Consider the following 24,012-nt stretch of genomic DNA (forward strand, 5'->3'; position numbering starts at 1 on the left):
GGAGGGCTGTGGGGACCATGGTCTCAGGGAACATCTAGCTCAACTGGCATAATACAGTTTATAAAGACAATGTTCTACATTCTACCTTGGTCAGTAGCATCTCAGGTCTTAAAATCCTGTGAGCAGCCATCTAAGATACTGCACTGGTCTCACCCTTTCGGGAGCAAGGGATAATGAAGAAAACTAATGACACAAGGGAAAGATTAGTCCAAAGGACTAATGGACCCCAGCTACCAAGGCCTCCACCAGCCTGAGCCCACTACAGCTAGATGGTTCCTGGCTACCACCACTGACTGCTCTGACTGGGATCACAACAGAGGGTTCTGGACAGAGCTGGAGAAGGATGTAGAACAAAATTTTAAGACATAAAAAAAGACCAGATTTACCAGCCTGAGACTGGAGAAACCCTGAGAGTATGGCCCCTGGATACCCTTTTAGCTCAGTGGTGAGGTTACTCCTAAGGTTCACTGTTCAGCCAGGGATTGGACAGTCCCATAAAACAAAATGGGACTAATGAGGCACAGAAGTCCAGGGACAAAGATTAGAAGGCAGGAGGGGAAGGAAAGCTGGTGATAGGGAACCCAAGGTTGAGAAATGACAGTGTTGACATGTCGTGGGGTTGTTAACCATTGTCATAGAGCAATATGTGTACTAACTGTTTAATGAGATACTATTCTGTTCTGTAAACCTTCATCTAAAGTACAAAAAAAAAAAAAAAAAAAGAATTATCTATGTGAGATCAAATTGACAACAGCAACTCAAAAGGTTTGATGGGAAGCCTAGGGACAGTGAGTTAAAGACAATGGTGATGGAATAATTTGGAAAAGGATAGTGACAATAGCAGCACAACTGGAAGAATGTAATCGATGTCACTGAACTGTGCACGTGGAAATTTTTGAAATGATATATCTTTGGCTATGTATATCTCCCCCCCCCCCAGAAAAAAAGGTCAAGAAGGGAGAGTATTGACATGTCATGGGATTGTTAACCAATGTCATGGAACAATATGTGTACTACTGTTTCATGAGAAACTATTTGTTCTGTAAACCTTCACCTGAAGTACGATTAAAAAAAAAAGGTCCTTGAAAGTTAAGAAGGGAGAGTGTTGACGTGTCTTGGGGTTGTTAACCAATGTCATAAAACAATATGTGTACTGACTGTTTAATGAGAAACTGTTTGTTCTGTAAACCTTCACCTGAAGTACAATTTAAAAAAAAAGAAGTTACCTTGAGTGGGAGGAGGCAAAATCAATAAAGAAATTAAGATAGTATGAGAACTTCAGAGTTTCTTAACTTCTCTGGTCTTCAGCTGCCTCATCTGCACTGGGTTATGGAAAGGATTAAATTAGATAATGTCTCCAAAGCATCAGCTATATAACAATACATATTAACAAACATTGAGAGCCCTTGTGGTGCAGTGGTTAAGAGTTCTGGCTGCTAATCAAAAGGTCAGCAGTTCAAATCCACCTGCTGCTCCTTGGATACCCTATGGGGCAGTTCTACTCTGTCCTATAGGGTCACTATGAGTTAGAATAGATTTGATGGTAAACTTTTTTTTTTACCATGGCCAGGTATTACCCTAACTGCTGTCTTACATAAATATCTCATTTAATTCTCACAATAACCCTGTGAAGTATATACTATAATTATCTGCATGTTAGATATAGGGGAAGCGAGGCTTAAAGAGGTTAAAAAAATTGCCCATAGTCATACAGCCATTATGTGGTAGAGTGAGGTTTGAACATAGGAGGTCTGATTCTGAAATTAATATTTTCAATTAGCATGAAATTCTGCCTCCTTAGTGGGTGCTCAATACATGGAAACCCCTATTATCATGACTACTTCACAATCAGGTACTTCGGCAACTTAAATGATAATGGCATTTGCTCCATGGTAGGAGCTTTGTCAGTATCTGTGACACAGTCAAAGCAGAATGGCGGATGTCTCCAATAGCTAAACAGAAAAACTTCCCTGTTTGTCTGGATTGTTAATTTGATTCGTTTTTCCAGTTCCAGTTGCCATCAAGTCTACTCTGACTCAAGGCTACCTCATATGTGTCAAAGTAGAACTTTACTCCACAGGCCTTTCAGTGGCTGATTTTTTGGAAGTAGATCACCAGGACTTTCTTTCAAGGGACTTCTGAGTGGACTTGAACTTCCTACCTTTTGGTTAGCAGCTCAACACATTAACTATTTGCAAACCCCCCCCCCCACCCCAGAACTCCATTTGATTCTTAATAACTAGGTAATGGCAAAAATGACTGGGTGAATGGGGAGGAAAAGGCCTCCCAATTAAGGAAAATATCAGCAAGGGATTCTTCCCTCCATCGGACGGGAGAGAAAGGAAAGGCACTAACATCTGTGAAGTGCCTGCTGTGGGCCAAGCACTTTACCAGTTGATTTGCATAGTTCTCTCAATTAAATATTACCATACCTATTGTGATCTTTAAGGTTGTGTGTCAACTTGGCTGGACCAGGATTCTCAGTGGTTTGACAGTTGTATGATGTTGTGATCACTTCCGTGATGAGATTTGATATAATCTGATCACCTCCATGACAGGATCTGCTGTGAGTAGTCAATCAGTTAAGGGGGAGTTTCCTTGGGTGAGTGGCCTGCATCGAATATAAGTGGACATTCTGGCAAGGCTCCTGGGCTTTTGCTTGCTCTGGATCCTGCAGCTGGCTCCTGTTCATCTGACCTCCTGTTCTTGGAACTTGAGCTAGAAGCTTACCTGCCATCTTGCCTGCCAGTCTTGGGATTCGTTAATCTTTGCAGCCTATGAGCCAGAGCCCTGTTGTCTGACTTACCTGTCTTGGGTTTGCCAGCCTCTGTGGCTATGTGAACCAGGAGAAGCCTCCAGCCTGACCCATGGACTTGGGACATTCCAGCTGCTACAACAGTGGGAGCAATTTCCATAATATAAATCTCTGGAAACCTTGGTAGTGTAGTGGTTGAATTTGGCTGCTAACCAAAAGACTGGCAGTTCAAGTTCACCAGGTGTTCCTTGGAAACTCTACGGGGCAGTTCTACTCTATGAGTTGGAATCAACTTGACAGCAATGGGTATATATATATATATATATATGTATGTATATTTATATGCTTTACTGGTTTTACTTCTCTAGAGAACCCAGTCTAAGACATCCATGAAGGTGCACGCAATGTTCCTTTTTCATGGATGAGTTTACTTGAGTGCAGAGAAGTGAAATAACTGGTCCAAGGTCATTGAAAAGTAAGTGTCAGAGGTAAAATCTGAAACTAACTCTGATGGTCTTCAAAGTCCATGCTCTTCCCACAGCATCATAGTACCTCCTAGATACGTTTATTTTTATCCTTTTACCTTGACCATATGGAGACTAACACACTCTCCTCCAAAGCACAAACCGCTGCCCCCAGTCACATATACACCCTGGCTGTCAGGTCTTCCTTACTGCCTTCCCTGTTCTCTTTCACAGGGGTAGGTCTGTTGACAAGTCCTCTGCTTCTTCACCATGACAATTAGATTCTTTTCTAGGGATTTACTAGGCTGGAGAGACAAAATGTATTGGTGGAGGTTCCGAATCACTGCACTTAATGCACTATACCACCTACTCATCCACTGCTCATCTGTAGACTAGATCATAAAGACAAAGTCTGCCTCTTTGTAATCAAAACCAGATGAACTTGCAGAGCATATGCGAGTCTACTGGGCATTTATTCTGAGCAAGCATCAGAGGTTGCTTTTTGAGCAGGTGCTGCAGCTAAGCCATGGGGAAATTACATGAAGATACTGAATTTACCCAGAAGACTGTAGGTGTCTGTCTTAGTTACCTAATGCTGCTGTAACACAAATACCACAAATGGATGGATTTAAAGAACATAAATTTGTTTTCTCACAGTTCTGGAGGCTCCTTAACAATACAAATCAGAGTCTCAGCCATATTAATTCCTTCCTTGTAGGTAACTCTGGGTGTTCCTTGGTTGTTGGCAATCTTTATATGGTATCTGTCTTCCCCAGTAAATGCTCGCCTCTGTGTCTAATCTACTCTTTTTATAACGAAGAAGTGATTAGGTTTAGGAAACACCATATACTGGTATGACCTCATTAACATAACAAAGAAAATCTTATTCCTAAATAGGACTATATTTTGAAGGGACACAATTCAATCCATAACAACATCCCCAGAGGTAAACAGGAGCTTCTGTGTCAGAGTCCATGGCTCACTCTTGAGCCCACAGTTTGGCCTCAGATCATCAGACAAAGACCTGGCTTGTAATCTTCATTGACATAGATAATTTACTGAGTACTGCCATTCATTATTCATTTAATCATTCATCTGTTAATTCTTTCAGCAGGTATTGAGGCTCTGTTGAGTAAAGACACCATACTAGGTGCTGAGCTTACACCAGTGACCCAGACCCAGACTCAGTGTTTTCAGAGCTAAGAAATGAGATGCAGTGTTTTCACCAGTTTTATCTGTTGTGATTCTTGTAATGGATGAGCTTATGCACATCTGTGATAGCTATTGCCTATACCTTTGTATAATTAGAGTTACTTTAGTGTGTCACAGGGAGCCCTGGTGGCACAGTGGTTAAGAGTTTGGCTGCTAACCAAAAAGTTTGGCAGATTGAATCCACCAGTCTCTCCTTGGAAACCCTATGGGGGCAGTTCTACTCTGTCCTACAGGGTTATTATGAGTTGGAATCGACTCAGCGGTAACAGATTTGTTTAGTTTTGGTTTAGTGTGTCACAATACTCTGGGCAAGGAAGGACGAAAAATTAGTAAACATGGCCCATCTGTCATCAGCCAACTTCTTCCATATATCTCATAGTGCTGGGGTCTCATGTTAAGTTTTTTTTTTTTTTTTAATGTTATTGTGGTGAAATACATATATAACAAAACATGGAATTGTACAATGCAGTGCCATTAATGATGTTCACCAAACTGTGCAGCCATCACTACTGTTTCCCAATTTTTTCATCACCTTTAACAGAAACTCAGTACCCCTGAAGCAATACCTTCCAATGTTAAGTTTTTGAGTCACTTGGACCACTTGGCTATCTTTTCTGCCTTAGTCAGTTTGATCAACCTTCCATGTCTATCCTCTGAAGCAGAAGTCAGAGCTCCCCTTCCCAGAAGCTCAGAAAATGTTCAGATGCGACTTGAGATCTGTACTCCTAATGGGAGGCTTTGTGGTACAATGGAAGGAACCGAGCTCTGAAAGCAGACGTATCTGGGGTGCATCGTGGACCTGCCACACACTAGCAGATGAGGAGGGGGGCAATTTCTTAGTCACAAAACCTAGATTCCACTGTAGAATTAAGAAGGTGTATAACAACGTCTGCCACTGAGGTCAGCTGGGAGGATTAAATGAGATAGTGCATATGAAGCACTCAATAAATGCTAGTTTCCCCTACCTTGAGCAGTTGCTTAGCTTCCCATTAGCTCTTTTGCTACCTAAGAAAAGCATGTTTGAGAATATATGACTCACAGTATAAAAAATCTCCTGACCTCCACCCAGTTTACACTCTAATCTTAAGCATAGACCACCACTACCAATGCCTGTGGCTGTCGACTCCGACTCATGGCCACCCCATGTGTGTCAGAGTAGAACTGTGTTCCATAGGGTTTTCAATGGCTGATTTTCAGAAGTAGAGCTCCAGGCCTTTCTTCTGAGGTGCCTCTGGATGAATTTGAACCTCCTACCTTTTGGTTAGTAACCGAGTGTGTACTACCCCAGGGACTCTTATGCAAAGACAGTGAGTGGTTATCAAACTTTGTTGGTGTGCACCAGAATTATGTGGAGGTGTTTGTTAGAAGTGCAGATCTGAGGACCAAACCCTTAGAGATTTTGATTCAGTGAGTCAAGAAGGGATCTTGAGAATCTACATTTTTATCAAATGTTACAGATTGAATTTGTGTTTCCCCAAAAAAATGTATGTCAACTGGGCTAGTCCATGATTCCCAGTATTGTGTGATTGTCCACCATTTTGTCATCTGATATGATTTTCCTATGTGTTGTAAATCCTACCTCTATGATGTTAATGAGTTGGGATTAGAGGCAGGACTTAATCTATAAGATTAGATTGTATCTCGAGCCAATCTCTTTTGAGATATAAAAGAAAGAAGCTAGCAGAAAGACATGGGGACCTCATACCACCAAGAGACAAGAGCCAGGAGAACAACACATCCTTTGGACACTGGGTCCCTGTGCTGAGAAGCTCCTTGACCAAGGAGGATTGATGACAAGGACCTCCCCCCAGAGTTGACAGAGAGAGAAAGCCATCCCCTGGAGCTGGTATCTTGAATTCAGACTTCTAGCCTACTAGACTGTGAGAGAATAAATCCGTTTGTTAAAGCCATCCACTTGTGGCATTTCTGTTATAGCTGCACTCGATAACATCAAGCAATCCAGGTAATTCTAGACTCACTGCTCCAGATGTGCCCTCCAGTTCTCTGTGCTCAGCGATACTGATCAAACTTTGGTAGCTCCCCGTATTCTTCATGCTGCTTTTCTTTGCAGATACTTAAGGTATTCTCTCTGCCAGGGTTTCTCCTGGACAAGACTCACCTATCATTAAGGATTAGTTTAAGGCCACCCGTCTACAAAGTCTTCCCTAATCCCCCAAGGTAGGACTAACTGCTCTTCCTGCACACACTCATTGTGTCCTTATATTCTTCTATGCTATCCCTATCCCAAAGCATTGTTCGGATCTCATCCTGTCCAGCAGACCAGGAATTGTTGAGGGCTGAAGTCACGGACAATTTGTACTTCTATCTCTTGAGTCTAGCTCAGTACTGACCTGCCTTATTGTAGATACTTAATAAATGCTCATTAAATTAAAAACATCTCAATTGTGGAGCGCCACTACTGCCTGCCAACTGCCTTAATGACTTTATCTTTACGATGACATTTGAATCTCTTCACCATCGTGTTAGATCCTGTCTCCTGAACCTGCTTCATTTCCAGAGTTGCTATCTTTTTTAAAAATAATAACTTAGCAAGACTCTGTATTAAGAATGCCATTTAAAACTGTTTGACTGTATTGGGTTATAGCCATTTGATTATACAGCTAAAAGTGGTGCTATGAAATCTTGCATCTTGCTGGGAAAACCCATAAGGCTAATACTTGATTATAAAATCAAGTTTGCCACAATTGGAGCAGAGCTTGTCTCAGCAGAGTCTGTTTAATGAGAAGGTAATTTTAGCTGAAATGTCTGCATTATTTTGTTTACTCAAGGTCTAAGTGTATGACTGTTTCTTCATGCTTCATTCAGTCACATTAAATCTTTACTGTCAAACATCTTATCCAAACACAGCATTTTTTATTCAAGTGCCAGGAAATAGGCATTATTCCATTACTCCTATTTTAAGAATAAGAAAACTGAGGCTAGGGTTAAAATAAGTGTAGGTCAAAGAAAAGCTGAAGAGCCAGAACAATGCTATTTGAGATTAACTAAGGGAAAGGCCAATGTAAATTAGTGAAAAGTCTAAATATATGTTATTATAGAAACAAAGTATCTTTATTTCCAAAGATATAATACTACACAGACAAAATTCTCCCTGGATATATTATAGTTTGCAAATTATTTGAATAATCAGACAGAGGGATGTAAAATTCTTTTGTTTTTACACAACATTGATCCTAAATGTGAGTGCAGTCACTACAATCATAGAACATGTAGATAGGCTAAACTGCTGAGTTTTTTCCACATATCATAGAACTTAAGAATAAGCAAGAAATAGTTGATTAATAATAATAATGGATGAAAAATAATAATGCAGAATATTATGATGGTATTAGGTCAGGGACCAAGGATTACAAGATTTGAGCCTTAGTCCAGCCTTGCTTCCTCGGTGTAAAAGGAGGTTCACACACAAAAAAATCAAAGCAGAGCACAAAAAAAAACAAAAACAAACAAACAAAAAAACCAACACACACACACACAAAAACAAAAAAATCAAACCTGTTGCTGTTGATTTGATTCCGACTCATAGGGACTGTATAGGACAGAGTAGAACTGCCACATAGGATTTCCAAGGAGAGGCTGGGGGATTCAAACTGCTGACCTTTTGGTTAGTAGCCAATCTCTTAACCACTGCACCACTAGGCTAGAGAAAGCAGGCCACGGTAACCCTTTATTACTTAGGCCTTTGGTCTATTAAGTTAAGCTGGACCACATGGAAGGCTGCTTTTTTCCCAGGTTATTTAGGATTAAATGGCACTGAAATAAAACAATGCAAGATTTGTTCTGCCTACTTTCCTAAACCTCAAACCAGAACTTTCTAATTTTTTCTGTCGGTGGAAGGAAAGACAGTCCAAAACAAATTAACCAACCACAGTGCTAGAGACAGATCAAGAGATATGGCTTCACCAAGACCTAGAGCTGAAGTGGCCTACACTCCTACCCCTGGCCTTGCCATGACATTCAGGAGAATGGGGCTGGGGGAGGGCAGCTGAGGGAGAGAGAGAGACAGAACGACTGAGGAAACAAGCCTCCACTCGTGTGAGAGTGGCTGGAGCTCTTGTTCCTGCTGGTTTGGGAGAAGTGAGAAAATCAGAAGAAAGATATGAAAAATACAAGATGGGAGAGAGAGGGAGAGAGACAGTAAGAACAAGAATAAACTCTGGGTATTCCTCCCACTCTGATCCAAAGGAAGAAATAGAGAATGAGGCCAAACCAGGTGCAATGATCTTTTAATCCTCCTATGTGACTTCACTCAATGGCTCCATGTCAGAAATGTTGCTAAACTGTAGTGGGTCTCCTTCCTCTTGGTATATAGTACAGGGAGGGGCACACACAATTTTCCCTGAAGGCCAACACCAGAATCATTTACATACATTACCTCACTTGTATGTAGTGGGTACTATTATTAGATCCATTTTATAGATGACTAAACTGAGTCTCAAAGGTTTTAGGAAATTTGCCCAATCTGAGTTAGTAAGCCCCTGGAGAAAGACATCATGCTCGGTAAAGTTGACGAAGACTCGCAACGAGATGGATTGATACAGCGGCTGCAACAACGGGCTCAGGCATAGCAACGATTGTGAGGATGGCACAGGACTGAGCAGAGTTTTGTTGTACGTAGGGTTGCTATGGGTCAGAACTGACTCAATGGTACCTAACAGCAAAAACAACAAAGCCATGGAGATTCTAACACAAGTCTATCTGACACCAAAACCTACATTCTTAAATGCTCTGTGCTTTACTATTTGAGAGAGACAGAAAAGAACCAACTGACTCCTACACAAATTGGGTTTATTACTTGTTGCAGTGAGGGCAAACACACACCATGGGAGAACTATGGTATATCTCAGTAAGAGGGTGTTAGAAAGGACTCATTAAAGGATTTGGACCTGTGTTAGGCGATTTTGGGGAAGGTTTAAGAAAGAGAGAATTTGCTCTAAATGGGATGCTGCCAGGAAATGGGGGTAATTCCATGACTGTGTATCTTAATGAATCTTACCTAAAAGGAGGAATGACCAGACTGAGGCTAAATTGTAATTAATTGGTAAAGAAGCAGAAATCACTTACATTACCCATGATAGGGAACGTTTGTTCATTTTGTGAGGCTTGGACAATGTGGATGTTTTATCTGTGCTCAGACATGATTTTGGAGTGGTCTTGTCTTTGTCTTGATCCATCATGGTCACAAAGTGACCTTGTCTGATGTTGATGTTCTGTGAAATTATTTATGTTCAGTAGGAGTACACCAGCGCCTAGCTGTGTTTGCCAGACCAGTTCCTGGATATCAGGGGCTGTGTTTTTTTTCCTCCTTTCTTGCTTGTGCCAGGCACACATGGAACAGGGGTGAAAGTAGAGGTTTTGGAGTCAGTCGGATAGACCTGGGCAACAATTCCAGTGCTACCAATTATTCATTGTGTGACCTCCAGCAAACCAGATACTGAATAAATACTTGTTAAATGAATAAATGAAGCTACCTGGTTCCTCCATCTGAGAATAATTAATCCCTACCTCTTGCTATGTGCTGTCTGACACATAGTGACCCTACAGGAAAGAGTAGAACTGCTCATAGCATTTCCTAGGCTGTAATCTTTTTTTTTTTCTTTAATTGTGCTTTAGGTGAAAGTTTACAGAGCAAATTAGTTTCTCATGACACAATTAATACACAAATTGGTGACATTGTTGCCAACTCCGCAATGTGTCAACACTCTGCCTCTCTCCACCCCAGATTCCTCATTTCCATTCGTCCAGTTTTCCTGTCCCTTCCTGCCTTCTCGTTTTTGCTTTTGGGCTGATCTGCCCATTTAGTCTCATATATGTGGTTGAACTATGAAGCACATTCCTCATGTATGTTATTGTTTGTTTTATAGGCATGTCTAATCTTTGGCTGAAAGGTGAACTTCAGGAGTGACTTCAGTACTGAGTTAAAAGGGTGTCTGGGGGCCATACTCTTGGGGCATTTCCAGTCTCTGTCAGACCAGGAAGTCTGGTCTTTTTTGTGAATTTGATTTTTGTTTTACATTTTTCTCCAGCTCTATCTGGGACCCTATATTGTGATCCCAGTCAGAGCAGTCAGTGGTGGTAGCCAGGCACCATCTAGCTGTTCTAGACTCAGTCTGGTGGAGGCTGTGGTAGTTGTGGTCCATTAATCCTTTGGACTAATCTTTTGCTCGTGTCTTTGGTTTTCTTCATTCTCCTTTGCTCCAGATGGGATGGAACCAGTAGATGTATCTTAGATGCCTAGGCTGTAATCTTTATGGGAGGAAATCACCAGGTCTTTCAACACTTTTGGTTAGCAGCCGAATGCTTTAACCATTGTACCACCAAGGCTCCCTACTTTTTAGGTTGCTGAAAAGATTAAGCGAAATAGTTAAATAGTGAACTATAGATTAAAATATAAGACTCTTAAAGGGCTAACATAAATTCTTACTGAATTATGAAAAGGAGGTATGATTTTTATTGTATCCATAACCATTGAGGTAGATATTAGATAAAACAAGTGTCCTTTTACTATTTATTATTAGGAGCCACTCTCAGAAATGAATGAGACTGGGCATTCTAATTTGACTTGACTGTAATAGTTCTGATATTCTTATGCTAGTGTATAAATGGGTGATTTTACAGTGCTGGTAAACATTTAGTTACCCAAAGAAATATAAAAATTCTTCCCTATTATCTTGTACCCATGATTATTTTGCCTATCTGACTCTTTTGTTTACTGAGTATAAAGATATCAATTCAAAGATAAATAATTACACATTCACAATAAGTAAAGAGTTAGTGAATTTTTGCTCTCTCTGTAAATACAAATCTACCAAGAAGTACTCAAAACCAACCAACCAAGCAAACAAACAGACAATGTGATTCTCAGATGAAGCACAGACCATCTGAGTTGCTGGAGAGGTCAGAATTGATATAAAGCAAACCTCATGTACAAAACCTCAATGTAGTGCTTAGGTAAATGGTCAGTGAGCATCTGCTGACTCTGAACCCTTTCAGTAAGGGTTCAAAGACATTTCCTTCTTGGAATGGCTAGCTTCTCTGTAGTGTTTAAATTATGAAAGAACTTGTAGAGATTTGGCAGGATCTCTCAAAATATTTATGGCCTCATCAAAGCTTACCTAGGTAATTCAACCCAGTAGTCTAAATATATTCTATATGTTAAACTCTGCATCACCTGCCCCCACCTTTTTCCTAGGGCACTATTCCACTTTGCCCTCCACTCACCAAACATGATTCCAACAAATTACCTCATAAGTTCCTGTGTTTCACTCTCTCTGACAAAACTAAGAATATATCTTTGTTCTAAGAAAAAAAAGATTTTTTAACCAAAATGTCTTCTTTTCTTACTCCATACTTCCTTTGTCTCTTGAAATAACCTATTTTACTTCACTTTTTTCTTACCTTCTGCTTCATCAGACACCTCCATTTTCACAGCTGAACTCTGAGAAAACAGAAAAATTAACACGTTTTATTTGGATCCAACTGACAACAACGCCAACAGAATTCATCTAAGGTGCTAATGTGCTCTTCTCTCCTTTTTTAAATCAGTGCTATCATTCATCTGTTTCACCCAAGGTGGGAGAACCACCTTTGAGAGCACATTTAGTCTGCAGACTTGATAAGAGAACTTTATAACTTGCAATCCGATTCCCATATTTTATTCATGATTTTGATACTCCTAGTCATTATTTCAGTAACCTCCATTCACGGCAGCAGGTTAATGTACATGATAAATTGGTCTGCTAATGGTTCTAACAATTGATTGGCATGTCCGGAGGCGGTCTCTGGCAAACAGTATCAGGCTGTTCTCGGTTGGAGGCACATTTCTATCTACAGACTAATTCAAAGGGACTTAAACTATTTGGGAAAGGTACTCAGCCAAATTACATTTCTAAAATGTCAATTCTGTGCTCGGTTCGGCAGCACATATACTAAAATGTCAATTCTAAGAATCAGAATTAAGCTCACTTTAAACATTGTAGTTCATAACCTTACTTTTGTAACATTTCAGATGAACTGATGTGAATTCATTTGATTCAGATAACTGGAGAATTCTTACATATAAAACATTGAAATATAACTGATGGGCTGAAAGACCTGTATTAGACCCAGGTATGCTAGTAATTATCTATACGACCTTGATTAATTTAATTAACTTCTTTGAGGCTTAGTTTCCAGATGTTGGTTTATGTGCTTTGATAACAGTATTGTTGAGTGAATGTGTTGTTAGAATTTAAAATCCCTTGTGCAGCCCAAGTTCCACCTGGCAATGATTCAAGCTTGTAACATCTCTCTTATCTATTCTCTCCATTCTTATTCTCATTCTCTTTGTTCAGACCACCACCATCTCTCTCCAGATCATGTCAACTGTTGCCTAACTGGTTTCCTGCTTCTGATTTTGCCTCTCTGTTAGTATCTTCTTCACTTTCACAGTGGGAGTGATCTTTCTGAAACAGTATTGTGGTTGGTCACTCTCATGCTTAAGGTTTCTCTATTTCCCTTATATAAAGTGCAGATCCTTTGCCATGGCTTAGAACTGGCTCTAGTTGGATTCTCAAGCTTCATTTCCTCACTACTCCTTTCCTCTTTGGACACCATGAACTTCCCGGGTTTTTTAGAAGGAATTCTTTATCCTCTGAGTCTTTGCACATGCCATTCCTTCTGCTTAAAACACTATCCTCCTCTCTCTGAGAAGCCGACTCTTCCTATACATGCTTCAGATCGTACCTTGCAAGATAATTTCTCTCTCTATGAAGACTTCACTGACATCCTCAATTTGGTGTCAGAGCTCCTTCCTGGGTGTTTCTATGACACTGTGCTCCCCCCCCATCTTAGCAGGCTTTACATTGATTGTATAACCAGTTACCATCAAGTCGACTCCAATTCATGGAGACCCAGTGTGTGTCGGTGTAGAACTGTGCTCCACAGGGTTTTCAAAGGATGATTTTTTAGAAGTAGTTCGCTAGGCTTTTCTTCTGAGGTGTCTTTGGGTGTACACAAACTCCTAACCTTTAGGTTAGCAGCTGAGCATGTTAACTGTTTATAGTACCTGAGACTTCTTTACATTGTATTACTAGGGCCTATTTCTTTGTAACTGCCCCTAAACTCTCAGTTGAACAGAGAGCCAGAAACTACCTCTGGCTTTATCACTGTTGAATCATCAGTCCATAACAAAGTGCCTACCACATTATACAGGTTCAATAAATGTTTTTTAAATGGAATAAAAATGGAATAAATGAAAAAAAATGTCGTTAGATCTTTTCATTCTTTTTCTTCAGGAACACGTAGGTGAGTTTGTTACTGTGTACTGTTCTCAATTTTGTACCCCCATCTGACGTAAAATGGGTTTTTTTGTTTGTTTTTTAAATTTTTTTTTATCGTACTTTAGGTGAAGGTTTACAGAACAAATATTTTCTCATTAAACAGTCTGTACACATATTGTTTTATGACATTGGTTAACAAACCCCTGACATCTCAACATGCTCCCTTCTCGGCCTTGGAAGACCTTTTTTTTTTTTTCTGGTGAAAATATACATAGCCAAAGATATACCATTTCAAAAATTTCTACATGGACAATTCAGTGACGTCAGTTATGTTCTTCCAGTTGTGCTGCTATTCTCACTTTAGATGCAGGTTTACAGAACAAAATAGTTTCTCATTAAACATTTAGTACACATATTGCCCTATGACAATGGTTAAGAACCCCACTACATGTCAACACTGTCCTTACTCAACCTTGGGTTCCCTATCACCAGCTTTCCTGTCCCCTCCTGCCTTCTAGTCCTTGTCCCTGGACTGCTGTACCTCACTAGTCCCATTTTGTTTTATGGGGCTGTCCAATCCCTGGCTGAATGGTGAACCTCAGAAGTGACTTCACCACCGAGCTAAATGGGTGTCTGGGGGCCATACTCTTGGGGTTTCTCTAGTCTCTGTCAGGCCAGTAAATCTGGTGTTTTTTTGTGTATTATAATTTTGTTCTACATCCTTCTCCATCTCTGTCCCTCTGTTGTGATCCTGGTCAGAGCAGTCAGTGGTAGCCTGGCACCATCTAGCTGTACTGGACTTAGTCTGGTGGAGGCCGTGGTAGCTGTGGTCCATTAGTCCTTTGGCCTAATCTTTTCCTTGTATCCTGTTCTCTTCATTCTCCCTTGCTCCCGAAGGGGTGAGACCAGTGGAGTATCTTAGATGGCTGCTCACAGGCTTTTAAGACCCCAGATGCTCACCAAGGTAGAATGTAGAACATTGTCTTTATAAACTGTGTTATGCCAATTGAGCTAGATGTTCCCCGAGACCATGGTCCCTGCAGCCCTCTGCCCAGCAATTCAGTCCCTCAGCTAGTTTGGATGTGTCTATGGAGCTTCCATGACCTTTCCTTGTACAAGTTGTGCTGGCTTCCCCATTATTGTGTACTGCTGTATCCTTCACCAAAGTTACCACTTATCTATTGTCTATTTAGTATTCCCCTCATCCCTTGCAACCAACAATGATTGTTACTTTTTGTGTGTAAACTTTTTCATGAGTTTTTACAACACAGGTCTCATACAATATTTGTCCTTTTGTGATTGACTTAGAAGGTGTAGAATTGTCACTCAGCACCAGGTATTCAGGGGACAGGAAGAGAAGGAAGGTATAGAGAGATAAGAAACTGAGTAATGAAGAAAGACAAAAAGGGGAAAAGAGGGAAAAGAAAAGAAAACTAGCAAACAAACAAAAGAATAAGAACCCCCCCCCCAAAAAAAAACAGAAAAAAAAAAACCCATGAATAAAGAAATGTGCTCAGGGATCCCTCTGCACATCTGCGCAAACTGAGGGGGTTGGTCCCAACCCGCGCAGTACTGCCCAGCTAGAACAGGCTCCCAGTTCGAGAAAAGAAAAAGAAAAAGAAAACAAAGAGACAATTCAAAACAAACAAACAAACAAACAAAAAGCCCCGGGATCCCACCAGCATGGCAGCACAGACCGGGAAGCAGTTTCACATTTGAGCCGAGTTTCACAGCCTTTCAGGAAGAAGCAAAGATGGTGCACGGAGCCAGGTATTTGAGAGAAACGAGGGGGAGGTGGTGAGAGGTAAGGAAGAAACCAAAAGAAGCAGAAAAAAGCAACACTAGCAGTCAACAAATGGCACTCAGGGAGTCGAGCAATGTGGGCAGGTGGAATCCAAGCAGCTGGCACTTCCCGGCCAAGAGACTGTGGCCGCGGGAAGCAGAGGAGGCCTGTTGGGGGTGAAGAAGGGTAGGGGGGTGGGAAAGCATATATCGCTGGTTAGCGGTTGTTCTGTCTCCTGCTGGAAGCTCCGTGAAGCTGCTTTCTCGTACCCCCTGTTTGCTGGTCTCTGATAGGAGTCCAAGATGGCGGATCTGTGCTGCATTAGCTGATAGGGGACCTCTGCATAAATCTCTCATCGCTCTCCAGTTCTCTGTCAGTTTCTTATTACATTTGGTGCTTGGCTGAGTTCTTTATCTCTTCATTTGATGCTTAGGAATTCAGGACTGCAGTTTTGTTGGGCTTAGTTTTTCGGATCTTTGCTATGGAGGGACAGCGTGGTGCTTCTGCCTATAGTGCCATGTTGCCCGGAAGTCTCTGATGTAAAATGTTTTATGCATAGAGAGAAAATAGGGTTACGTGTGTTTACTCTAAAGCTTAAGTATACATGTTGTCACTAAATAGAAAGGGAGAAAAGAGAAATATGTAAGTATTAAGAGATCGTAATAAATGAATGATTTATTTATTACTAATTACCATTTAGGCATACCTTAAATTGTATTAATAGGCTCTCTGGAAGACCAAATGAATAGTATTATGTTCTTCTGGGGGGCGGGGTAAGTCACTTTCTAATAATGAACTAGCTGTGAGATATTAGCATCTATGGAGAAAGATATTTAGAAAAAAATAAAGCAGAGATTAAATCAAAACTTAATTTTCATTTGTTTAGTATGTTCAGAAAAGAAATTCAAAGACAGTTTGTCAGATGGCCCTTGTAGATTTTTTTTTCCCCGTAGTTATTTCTGGAATGGTTAGCTCTCCAGGTAATGGCTGGCTCTGAAGATAGAGCTGAAAGAATTGGCTGATGAGTTGGAAGTGGGAATTAGAGAAAACAATCAGTGAAGAATGACTCTAAGTTCTGGCCTGGGCCACCGGATGGATGAGGTTGTCATTAATTGAGAGAAAGAAGACTGAGATGAAATAGGATTTGGGGAAAAGATCAGAAATTCAGTTGCATACTTGCTAAATTTGACGTTTTTATTAGACGCCTGCAAGTGGAGATGCTGAGTAGGCAGGAGATAGGGAATCAAGTCTGTGTGGAGGTACACATTCGAAACTTATTGGCGTGCAGATGGTATTTAAAGCTAGGAGACAGAACAAGATCACGAAAGGATTGAGTATAGATAGATTAAGGAAGAGGAGCAAGGACTGAGCACTGCGGTGCTCTCATGTTAAGGGGTTAGGGGAAGAAGCGGAGCCAGCAAAGGAGAGACCAATGGGGGAAGAGGAGTATGATGAAAGGCTGGTGTTCCAGAAGCCAAGTGAAGAAGGTATAGCAGAGAGGAGAATGTGTTCAGTTGCACTAAATACTGTTGGTGGATACGTAAGATGAAGACTGAGAGTTGACCACTAAGTTTAGCAACATGGAGGTCATTGGTGGCTTTGAGCAGAATGGGGGAGCGGAGCAAGAGCCTTAGTGGAGTAGGTTTAAGACAGATTGGGAGGAGAGAAATTAGAGACTGTGCTTATAGATGACATACTATAACCCACATATTGTATATTTAAGTGAACTCTTGGCCCAGTTCTGAACGACCCTTTTCTGGAACTTTACATATTACAAATTCGTTGGAACCAGAGTCGTTTTTTTATTCAATTAAAAAAAATTCCCTAGTAACAACAACAACAAAATATGTACATGAGCGGCAGTGAGAAGCATATGGACTTTAATGATTGCTAAATATACTACAAGCCCACCTACAAGCTTGCTGGTTACAGGGATCTTATTTTAAATGGGCCTTGCCATGAACGTTTCAGCAGAAAAATCATCAAGTGTCTTCCTGAAGATTGTAGGTCTCTCACTTTCACTAGTCTGTTTCCACTGAAATCTGGTAACTGTTTTGTTCTGTGCCTTTTCAGCTCTTTTAATGCCTTATTTATTTATCTTTTGCTTATTGGGCCTAGAGAGGACAATATGAACTGTTAGGTTACAGGAATGAGAAAAACATTGAGATTTTGTTAGCTATGTTAGCAGTTCTCAAATAGGCATATATTATCCTTTCCGGTGTAGTGTGATCACAAAGTTAAAAGATTCTATTTGATCCAGAGCTGGCATTTCATCCTTAGGTTATTGTTATAAGTGTCATTCCCTGTCCATTAATTAGCTGCCAAGAGTGAAATCTCTGGAATTAGTCTGTGTCCTAGGCTGGGTTCTCTAGAGAAGCAAAACCAGTAAAGTGTATAAATGTACATATATAGACAGAGATTATATCAAGGAAACAGCTCACGTGATTGTAGAGGCTAGAACGTCCCAAGTCCATGGATCAGGGTAGAGGCCCCTCCCAAGTCACACAGCTGCAGAAGCTGGCAAGCCCAAGATCAGCAGGTCGGAGAGCAGGGCTCCTGCTCACAGGCTGTGCAGATCGACGAATCCCAGGTTCGGCAGATAAACTGACAGCTCAAGTCCCGAGAACAGGAGATGAGATGACAGGAAGCACCTGCAGGATCCAGAGAGATCAAAAAGCCAGAGCATCTGCTTATATACAGATATGGGCCACAGCCCCAAGGAGACTCCCTTTCATCTGATTGGCTACTCACAGTATATTAAATCATGGGAGTGATTACATTAAAACATGGAGAATCATGGTCCAGCCAAGTTGACACACAAACCATCACAGTCTGAAAACCTCCTTGCATAGGGTCCTTGAAAATACACTAAACCCATGAGTATCCCTATAGTATTAAGCACTGTCTCTCGCCCATGTGTGTCCAGTCTGTTTAAATGCGCTATTCTGTCACTCACTTCCATTCAGTGTAGAAGAGGAACTGGCTAAAATGCTCAGTCAGGGTTGTCCTCTCTCCTAGATTTGAGACGACTTTTCCTTCCAGGGATGGGCTCTGCTTCAGGAGTTCTTAGCTCCTACTGTTCCGTTCATCGTCTCTGAGAGATCTTCCTGGCACTGTGCCTTTAACAGCCACTGTATCCCAAGTAGCTCCCTACCCAGGAGCTCCTGCTGCCTAGCTCTTTGGTTCCTATTCCTCCTCATGGAACCCCTAGGGCTGTAGAACAGACCCCTCTTTGCTTTTTTCTGACCTTGACTACTGTGCTGTTTAAGTTTCCAGCACTATATCCCTCTTGTTTCACTAGGTAGTTATAGGGATTCTTTTACGTACGTTTGCCTGTAGAGTTGAAAACGGCATCCTGACCGGATCTGATTCCCAGACGTCTCATCCTCTAATCCATCCATCATCCGGTTGCAATAACATGGTTTACACTTTCTCAAGAAAAAGATCTCTTCAAGGAAATAAAAATATTAATTCCTTCTCCCCCATACAGGTCAATCCTTCTCTAATTAAAAATATCTTTATTGTGGACCTTATTAATGAATTGATTCTTCTTTGTATGAAGGTGTCTTTTCTGGTGGTGGAATTCACATTAGAGCACACAGATACATACAGAAGTCAGAATACGCTATGCTGAGGGCTATGATACAGTTTGTGTGTAGAAAATGCTATGGGAGTTTACAGGAGGTGGCAACCTGCCATCAGATATTTGAACTAGATGTTAAAGCAAGACTAGGAGCTTCCCAGGTAGACAAGAGGCACAGGGACACATCTAGCAGTAGCACCAGCAGCCAGCATGAGCAAAGGCATGGAAGGGACATGAGTGCATGTTTGAGCAATGTAAAATGTTCCATGTGACTGGAATATAGTATTTGTGGGATGAATGTGTGTAGGAGTTTAAGACTGGTGGTCTTATTGCTAGATTAATCCTGAGCAAGACTCATATCTTGTTGATACTTATGTTGTCACTTCATAAAATCTTATCTTTTCTCTTCGAGTAACTATTAGCCATTTGCTTGGCAAGACCAATTAATTTGGGGCATCAGTCAGTAAAGATGCTAGAGTTTATAAGTGCTACAGTTCAGGCAGGATGAGAAGACAGCATGCCTCAGCCCTGAGAGGAGAGATCCTAACTGGCATATTTAGTAAGGATGGCATCCTTTCTTTAACAGGGGCAGCTAGCATCTGGTACTCTATCTGGCTATTAAACGTCCACCTCCCAGTGTTGCTCCATGCCTTTGTGATTATGACTATGTGTATAACTTAAATAGGAAGTGTGCTAGATGACCTCTTTTTAACACCCTCAACTCAGTTATCCACCACCTACCTGTCTGTTTGTCGTACTGTGGTGGCTTGCATGTTGCTGTGATGCTGGAAGCTATGCCACTGATATTTCAAATACCAGCAGGATTATTCGTGATGGACAGGTATGAGTGGAGTTTTCAGACTAAGACAGACAAGGAAGAAAGGCCTGGTGATCTACTCCCAAAAATTACCCAGTGAAAGCCTTATAGATCACAACAGAACATTGTCTGACTTGCTTGCTTTGGACACTTCATAAGGAGGGATTAATTGCTGCAGGAGGACTTCATGTTTGATGACGTAGAGGGCCACTGGGGGCCAGGTAAACCTTTGGTAAGAGGGATTGGCACAATAGCCACAATGATACACTCAAATATGCTGGTGATTGTGAGCACGACTCAGGACTGGACAATATTTTGTTCTGTTGTACATAAGGTACATGGTGAATGAGTTGGAGTTGAGTTGATGGCAACTATCTATCTATTTGTCTGTCTATCTAGCTATCTATCTCAGTTCTAATGGAAAAAACTCCCTATTTGGAAGCGTGTCTCTGAGCTGACAGCACTTCACAGAAACTGGCTAGCTTTAGCTTTGCCAGGGTGAGTTCCCTCATGGCAGAACAGTTTATCTAACCTGACTCTGTTTTTGCACTCACATAGCACATCTCCTCTCCTTAGTAGTCAGAGAGCAGGTGGGAATATACTTTCAAGGGAGTGCCATTTTTTGATTCAACTTTATTTGTAGCTCCTAGGGCAGAATTCCAAAATCTGTTGCCCCATCTTCCAATTTAACCTCCAGTCCCTTATCCCAAATGTTCTTGGGTGACACAGAAGTTTGTGCTTGACTACTAGCCTAAAAGTAGGTGGTTCCATCCACCCAGTGGTGCTGTGGAAGAAAAGACTGGCGATCTGCTCCCATAAGAATTGCAGGCAAGAAAACCCTATGGAGCAGTTCAGTTCTACCCTGTTACACACGAGGTCACCATGAGTTCAGAATCGACTTGACAGCAATTTTTTTTTCCTTACCTCAACTTCTTATCTTCTCTTACTAAAACTTACTTATTAGAGTCATTAAATTGTATTTTAGAAGTATCTGACAAAACGCCGTAACAAATAAGGGAAATTCTCCCTTGCCTATGTTCCAGAGAACATCTTGTTTTAAAAGTATTTGTTAGCTTTCTGGGAAATGAGTCAGCCCATGTGACTAACTTGGAATGTAACTTTTATCTCTAGTTTAAAATTCATAATATAATTAGGTCATGGTTTCCTATGTTGATATTTGCTCTAGAGTAATTCTGATAGATGATAGTTTAATTGAATTTTCATGTGCCTGAAATGGATGCTAAAAGCTACTCCCCCATCAATGTGAAAATGTTAGTCATGCAAATTTAGAACATAGCGCTCTCAATGTTCTTTCCTACGTTTCAGGGCTATGTTGTTGTTAGGTGCCATCGAGTCGGTTCTGACTCGTAGCTACCATATGTACAATAGAACAATGCCAGGTCCTGTGCCATCCTCTCAATTGTTGCTATGTTTGAGCTCATTGTTGCAGCCACTGTGTCAATCCATCTCATTGAGGGTCTTCCTTTTTTTCACTGACCCTCCGCTTTACCAAGCATGAGTTCCTTCTCCAGGGACTGCCCCTTCCTGATAACATGGCCAAAGTACATAAGATGAAGTCTCGTCATCCTTGCTTCTAAGGAGCATTCTGGCTGTACTTCTTCCAAGACAGATTTGTTCATTCTTTCGGCAGTCCATGGAATATTCAATATTCTTCACCAATACCATAATTCAAATGCATCAGTTCTTCTATGGTTTTCCTAATTCATTGTCCAGCTTTCGCATGCATATGAGGTGATTGAAAATACCATGGATTGGGTCAGGAGCACCTTAGTCCTCAAGGTGACATCTTTTTAAGCACTATAGCTTTAACAATTGACTCATTTAACCACAAACATTAATTATAGGACTTGTGTGCTCAGTTAGAAGTGGCCACCAAAAGAGACATTTCAAAAAAGATTCAAGCCAAGAGTGTGATGTAAACTGCTTTTTAAAATTGTTTTCCATAAGCAAAAGACAGAGAATAAAAGTGACTATGTTTTTCATTATACCATGCACTTTTTAAAAAAAAGTCAGTATGCCAAAAATTATTTTTCTCTTTCTCTTGATTAATGTCAGAGCACACTGTGTGTATTTTTGCTTTAACGACTGAAATTTGGGGGGAAACAGATGCATGCATCACGCGGATCTAAAACAACATTACCATGAGATAAATTATAACATACAAAACACCTAGAATTTGCAGTAATTACATACAAACTTATAAATAATGGAAGAGACTTAATCACGTTGACCTTGCTCAATCATAAATAACAAGGCTGCCTTAACGCATTCTAATTGCCCCCTCATTATACAGAAACTTTTCTAATCCTTCCCAGTCATGGGAACTTGTATAACAAGTTACAGTGCTCCTTCAAGTTGTTGGCTTCCTTTTTCAGAAATTATTCTTCAGTTCTATTTTTTCCCTTGTGCTCCCCCTGTTCTTTGTGTGTTTATACGCAATCTATACCTTATTGACACAAGGGATTCTCCAAGTGTCCTTCACAGGAACTCTGTGGGTCTTAGAAGTGCCTACCTGGGCAGAGATTTAGTCGACACTCTCCTCCTCTAGAATCTGGCCCACAGAGAAGTGTTAAACTTCAGTACCGAAACTGCCTCTGCTGTGTAGGCAGTTACGTGAATGATTTTTCCCCCTATGTTGTTAAATGACACATTTGGAGAAACAGGATATATAACTGGTGTGAGGATGGTATATACTTTTAAAAAACAATGAAAACTGTGTGTGTTTTGGGAACATCATGTAATATTAAAGACATAATAAACTTTGAATTACTTATAGGATAAGAAGGATAAGCTTAGGAAGAAAGAGCAAAAAAAAGATACGTGGATAGGACAAAGGTATTCCCTCAGTCTCCAGTCAAACACTTGGAAGATATATATACATATATAATGTTTATATATAATTTATATAATAAGGAGCCCTTGTGGCGCAGTGGTTAAAGAACTCAGCTGCTAACCAAAAGGTTGGCAGTTCCAACCTAACAGACACTCCATGGGAGAAAGATGTGGTAGTCTTTCCATAAAGATTACAGCCTTGGAAACCCTATGGGGTGGTTCTACTTTGTCCTATAGGGTTGCTATGAGTTGAAGTTGACTCAACGGCAATAGGTTTGGGTTTGTTATATATAGCCTGTCATGGACTGAATTGTGTCCCTCCAAAAATGTGTGTATCAATTTGGCTAGGCCATGATTCCCAGTGTTGCGTGGTTGTCCTCCATTTTGTGTTTGTAATTTTACATTAAAGAGGATTAGGGTGGGATTGAAACACTACCCTAACCCAGGTCACATGCCTGATCTAATGTAAAGGGAGTTTCCCTGGGGCTTGGCCTGCACCACCTTTTGTCTCTTGTAAGAGATGAAAGGAAGGGGAAGCAAGTGGAGAGTTGGGAACCTCATACCACCAAGAAAACAGTGCTGGGAGCAGAGCACGTCCTTTGGACCTGAGGTTCCTATGCAGAGAAGCTCCCAGACCAAGGGAAGACTGATGGCATAGACCTTCCTCCAGAGCCTATGGAGAAAGCCTTTCCCTGGAGCTGATGCCCTGAATTTGGACTTGTAGCCTACTGGACTGTGAGAGAATAAATTTGTCTTTGTTAAAGCCATCCACTTGTGGTATTCCTGTTAGAGTAAAACTAGATGACTAAGACATAGCCCAAATAGTTAACACACTTGGCCATTAACCAAAAGGCTGGAGGTTCAAGTCCACCCAGAAGCCCCTCAGAAGAGAGTCCTAGTGATCTACTTCTGAAAAATCAATCAGCCATTGAAAACCCCATGGAGCATAGCTCTACTCTGACACACATGGTGTAGCCATGAGTCAGAATCAGCTCGACAGCAACTGGCAAGTGTTATTTTATACACACACCCATGTGTATGTGTGTGTGTGCGTGCATGTGTGTTGTGTGTGTGCGTATCACCCTGGGCATTAATCAAAAAAAGATAAAATATACACTAAAATATTAACCACAAGTGTTTTCTTTTTTCAAAGGCATGCAAGTATGTGTGAAACAATGAGGCACTTTTATATTTATTCTATTTTACATTATTCATTAATATGGAGCCCCAGTGACACAGTGGTTAAGTGTTTGGCTGCTAACCA

This window comes from Trichechus manatus, unplaced genomic scaffold (assembly GCF_000243295.1).
Source record: "Trichechus manatus latirostris isolate Lorelei unplaced genomic scaffold, TriManLat1.0 scaffold00141, whole genome shotgun sequence".
Lineage (NCBI taxonomy): Eukaryota > Metazoa > Chordata > Mammalia > Sirenia > Trichechidae > Trichechus > Trichechus manatus.